The 6,000-nt window shown below is 36.9% G+C and overlaps 1 pseudogene across 1 annotated transcript; it reads right to left on the bottom strand.

Moving 5' to 3' along the window:
* Positions 1–1,176: 1,176 nt before the first annotated feature.
* Positions 1,177–1,695, bottom strand: LOC308421979 (fatty acid-binding protein, heart-like; annotated as a pseudogene). The gene has a single exon. The product of its transcript is annotated as a fatty acid-binding protein, heart-like (transcript).
* Between the last annotated feature and the right edge of the window lie 4,305 nt (positions 1,696–6,000).

Genomic DNA, 6,000 nt, shown 5'->3' with positions numbered 1-6,000 from the left:
TTAATAGAAGGCTAAGAGGAAAGGGCCCAGAGTTCAGGAAAGCAGCAGATAGTGATCTCCCTCCAAACGTCAGCAGTAAGTGCCTGCTGGGTATTGTTCACGCAGACTTCCTCAGTGTATAAGAGCACATACTTACTGCTTGCAGAATCAGTTATATGTACTGAGGCAGAAGAATGGGACTAAGAGTAAGGTCAGGAAGCCTTACATAAAACCTTACAAAATTATCATATTCAATAAACAAGTTGGCAAAGAGGAAGGCTGGAAAGCCCCTCTGCCAAGGTTGAATAAATTCAGCTATTGACAGTCCCAGAGCACTCTTAAGAGTCTCAAGGGAATCCGTGGCTCTGTGAAATAGTAAAACACCTCATCCTCAGTAGAGAGGTAAGATGCTAATAAGATATGGGAGGCATGAAGTTGTATGTAGACCTACACGTAATGGCATTCATGGAAGACACACACAATACAAATAAGCAAATGGCCTGAGCTGTGTGGCATAAAGCCTCACCCTTTATGCTGTAGGTCTGCTGAACTGCTCAACTTGTTATGGGCTTGAACCCACTTTCTTCAAGCCTGGAAATGTACTTTGCCTTTAAACTCTGTCAGGTTCTGTTGCTCCTGTCTCTATTCAACTGTTTAAGCACAAGCGATTCAGGAATCTCTTTAGAGATGCCCTCTAAGCCCTGGTATTAGCTAATATCTGCGCTTTCTGTGGATGCCATGCAAAACCTATGCGATGTCACTAAGATGCATTGAAAATGAGTTTATTTACCAACAAGCCATTGATAATCAAGTAATCACAATTCTCATTTTCAGGTAATTGTTGAAAATGGCCAAATCTTGGTATTTAAAAGTTCTCAAAGGTCATTATTCAGTTCTTGTAATATTCATTTTAAATTCTAACTATATAAAATTATCAAATCCCACAGAGAAATATTAAACAATAGCTACTTGTACATGTTTTAACTTTTTTGAGGGGGGTAGCCTGGGTTCTGCTTTATTGACCTCGGAGCACCCTTTGGATACATAGACAATAAGAACTGAGTCCAGGCTGAAAAATCCCAACCAAAGAGTATTTACATAAAATGTCAGGTGGGGGAGGGGGGAACATGAGGCAACTTGGTGCTGAGTTGAGGGGTAGCCAGTTGGCAGAGAAGCAGTCAGTGACAGAATGCCAGGTCATGCCTCCTTCTCATTAGTCTGAGCACTCACCACATTGCCGTGGGTGAGAGTCGGGATAAGCTTCCTGTCACTTATAAGCATGGCTCTTGCCTATTCCACTTTTGTACGTGGACCAGTTTGCCTCCATCCAGTGTCATGACTGAGTTGACCTTCCTGTCATCTGCTGTTACCTCTTCAAAATCTACTCCCAGGTGCAAACTGATCTCTGTGCTCTTGAAGGTTCTGTGCATTCTTCTTGACTTTGGTAGGCTTGATCATGCTGGCCACTTGCCTGACACTGGTGGCAAAGCCCACACTGAGTGACTTCATATAGTCATCAAAATTCTTGCTGTCCACTAGCTTCCAGGTACTGACAAAGGCATCCACTACGGTGCAATGAGAGAGGAGGCATGCAGGCACGAAGAACCACCATGTTTTAACTTTTATTACTTTGGACTTGATTGAAAGAGAAATAAAGGGCTGATCACTGTGAATGGAAACAGAGTCCCCTTCCAGCCAACCCTGACCATTCTTCATTGTCGATTTTCAGTGATCACCTTGTGAACAACAGCCATAACCAGTGGAACAATGCAAATAATCTCAACGTCCTGGAAGTGATGAATGAATAATAAAATCTGGACATAGACACAATGGAATCCTGTTCAGTTCTAAAGAAAAGCTGGAGACACGAGACTTGCAGGTAAATGGGCAGAGCTTCACAATATTATACTAAGTGAAGTAACCTACGTCCAGAAGAGCAAACATCTCATACCCTCTCTTATTTGTGGGTCGTCACTCAAAACCATCCTGTCCCTCCTTGCTATTTTATTATTTTATGCCAATATTTCTATGAGAGAATCACACACACACACACACACACACACACACACGCCATAAGGCAAGAGCACTAAACATCTCCCTATAGTCTGCATTCAGTAGATCTTGTCTGAAGCACTGTGTTCAGTTCAAAGTTGAGCTGGTGCGTCAACAACAGACTGAATAACAAGTCAACAAACAAACAATAACAGTCAAAGTACTGGCTCAGAGGGACAGCAGGAAGAACTACGAGGTTAACAAGGGAGGGTGGGCTTAGATTGTTTCAACTCTTTAATCAATTGACTACTGTGAACAGGTTGCTGTTAATAGTTCCCATGGCTTAATAATAATATTTGCAATGGTAGTCTGTTCATTTATACTCAGATCTTTTTTAAGGGGATTTTCCTTTAGGCTGTACATTGACAAAAGCTTGAAAAATTAATTATTCAGAGGAGTTTTGACTACAACTGTTGAAAATAATTCTCCAGGGCTGCTGCTTCCAACCATCTGGATATGTCAGATGTTCTGATAAGTTTAGATAAAACCTCTTTTATCAGCAATGCAATGCCCCAGCACTACTTTCCATATGCAAAAATAACCCCCCTCTCTTTGCATAGATATGTGTCTGTAAAACTAGAATTTCATAGCACAGAGCCTTGGAGTGCCACCGAAGGTCATTATACAGACAGTGGAGTGTTTTTATGCCAGGAAGAAATAAAGTACTTGGTGTCTCGTGCAATTCCAGAGCCTGATTTCCAAAGGATCGTAATGAGGAGAAAATAAAATGTAGCTGGGTAGACTGCTTCACAGGATACATTTGTGAGTATGAGATTCAGTAAGAGACTTGGTCAATAGAAGAATGTTGTCTTGATATAAATTCCTAAGGGCAGCTGACCTGCAGCGCTGCCTGGAGGGTATCGCTTTCTCCGGGAAAGAAATGAAATTGTAACGACCTATTTCTTTCCTGGCTTAGATTTTTCTGTATCTTGAAATAAGAATTGCTTTCTATAAAGATTAAATAAGCCTGTGGGAGATATATTGCAGTTTTAGAATATGTTCTTCTCATGTGGTTTTTATGTGTATGATAGACATATGAAATCAGAAAAGTTAGGATTATAATGATTGCTTCTTTTACCTTATTAGCTCTGTTAATTCCAATGAGTTTTTGGGTTTTTTTTGTTTGTTTTGTTTTGTTTTTTTTTTTTTTTTTTTGGAAAGGGGGTGAGTAAGGTCTGTCAGAAGCCTTGTTAATGTGGTTAGTAGAATATCTTTTTACCTTATGCTGTGTCTAAGGACAACTTCACAAAATTACAGTTTTTAAAGGGAAGGAATTTTTATACTGTTGCTAAAAGGAGCTGGTCACAAAGTAAAGCCACCCAGGTTTCTCCGGTCTGTACTCGACCTGCTAAGATAAAGGAGAATGCGGTGGAGATGTGTTGTTTGGTTGGTTTTTTGAATAAGAACAGAATTTATTGATTACCTGTCAGAACTAAAATGGATAAATTTTAAATTTATTTATCTTTATTTTATTTCAAGACTTAATTTAAAGACAGGAGGATATATAAGTCTATGTATACCACAGTATGTCTAAGACTCATACTATTAGCAGAATATTTATTAGTAGTCTATTGATGAGATATGCTCCTTTTAAACAATAGTCATCCAAAGAAAATATTGAAAGAAATATAAAGAACAATATTTAAAATAAATATGCTATGCTTACAGGGCTATAAAAATGGGGTTGAAGATTTAACTCAGTGGTAGATTGCAAAAGGCCCTGGGTTCAGTCTTCAGCTCTAAAAAAAATTAAAAGGGTTGCAAAAATACACATTAAGTTAACCCACAGAGTATAGGGGGAAAGTCAGCAAATTAATACATAATTAAAATAATCATAAGGGAATTAAATGAAAACAATGAGGAGACATGGTTCATTTCATATATGTTTTGGTAATCTGTGAAATAATATAAAAGTTATTGGTTGGAAACAAAGAAAAAGGACTTGTAGAAATCCTTGAAAAATGTTATATTTTCACACTAATCTTTCCACTTCCACTTACTTTTTTCATTACTTTATTCTTAGGTTAGTGAAATGTTTCTACATCATTGCACCAGCATGAGAAAAGTAGGATCATCACTAATCTGAAACCTGGTGAGTTTATCCACAATACAAATCTGTCTCACATGACATCAACTTAGGTCCGAACTCTCTTTTCTACCAAAATAAAATTCAAGTTCTCGGGAGGATTTGAGGTTACCTTTTTTGTTTGTTTGTTTTATTTTTACTCTAATTTGAAAAATGTAATTTAACTAAAGGTGTACTTAGCTGGATTTATCCAATAAAACAATTTTAAGTTGACAAGTGAAACACATTTCTTTATGTGCTTATTACACTTCTTTTAAAAATTAGAATTCACCATTTTTTAAATACTGACTAAAGTTTCTCTGCTGTGACTCTGAGACCACTTGACCTTGACATTTCATATTTTGGTAGAGATTAAAGATGAAGATCTATGATTTAATGAAAAAAGATCTCCAGATGTGTAGTGGTCATGATTTCTTTTTATTTTTAAATTAGAAATATTTAGAGAATACTTATTTTAGCATTTTTTTGCCCACAAACTGTGAGTTGTGTGTTATTCATTTGGGCAAATGAAATTTCAGTTTGTGTTTCTTCTCATTTTAGAGAGCTCACAATTTTAACATTACCTTCCAACTGCTTCCAGGCTCCCAAAACAACTTTAAAATATTTTGTTATTTTTACTTTCTTCTTTACTCTTTTTCCTCCCCCTTCATGTTTTAAGTCTTGTATGTTCTTTTTCTCTTATTTTTATTAGTGTTTTGATTGGAAAAGTGTGAATTCAACTGGTCAAACTGACCTTTATATTTAAAGTTAAATATTTGTGACTTGCCTCTTTACTTCAATCTAGAGAACATGGTAAGATATAAAAGTGTTGTCCTTCATCCTAGCAAAGTTATGGTACATGGTCATGAATCCAACAATAAACAATATGAAGGCACACAGGCATGTGGGTGGGCATTTAGTTCTACAACTCTTAATGTGTAAAAAAGGACCAAAGGTCCCAGGAAGACCTGAAAACAGACTCGCAATGCCAGGACTACATCCATCGAGTCCTATCTTGATGAAAGTCTGAGAATACCATAGAACACAATTCTTTCTGTGTTCTATGTATTCTAAGCATAATATGTCTAAATATTGTCTGCAATTTAATCATTGCTAATTTTATGACACTATAGTCTATTTATATTCTGTCATCTAAAAGAAAATCTTTGATTATGACTTGAGACACATCAATAATATGAAAACAACTGCTACAAATGTTATTAAATAATATACACATATATAGCTATTAAATATATATAATAATATATAATCAATCCCTTCTCATGTTGCCCAAGTGATGAATAGCATGTGTCACAGAAAATTGTTCTGTATCAATCATGTAGCTGAGCACAGGGTATTGTTGATCTAGACAGAGCATTGCTGGGATGAGAAAAATTAGAACCACATATGGGGTCTTGTAGCTTCTTGAGGCCCTGTAGCTTTGCAGGGGTGCCCATATGAATCTCACCCTCCTGTTTCCCTTTGAACTGAGCATCTACATAAAAGAAACAACCTGAGACAATCATCTTCAAGAGGACAAACTTGGGGAACTGTTCTCTGTCACCTTTCTACTCTAGCACTTAGACTTCAGGCCCTGCAAATACGATCTTGTGGCTTCTGTCCTTCAGTATGACATATTCCTAGAGGATTCTAAATACCTAAAGCTGACTCACCCAACTCCATCTTTAAACTAATCTCTAAAACAGTAACAAAATATGAGGTAGCCATAAAAAAAATCAAAGGAAAACACAACAGTATTTGCAGAGTATATTCACATGTAAGAGAATGAGCAATATTCATAAGGAAAAGTAGTCATCTGAATTGAAATTTAAAAAGGAGGAAGGACTATAGGTCTGATAGGATGCATACTTCCTTCCTGCAAATGTGTTTGGGAAATGCTTCCT

Source organism: Micromys minutus, assembly GCF_963924665.1.
Source record: "Micromys minutus genome assembly, chromosome: 6".
Taxonomy (NCBI): Eukaryota; Metazoa; Chordata; class Mammalia; order Rodentia; family Muridae; genus Micromys; species Micromys minutus.
The sequence above is the reverse complement of the archived record's forward strand: the minus strand, read 5'-3'. Positions and strand labels throughout refer to the sequence as shown.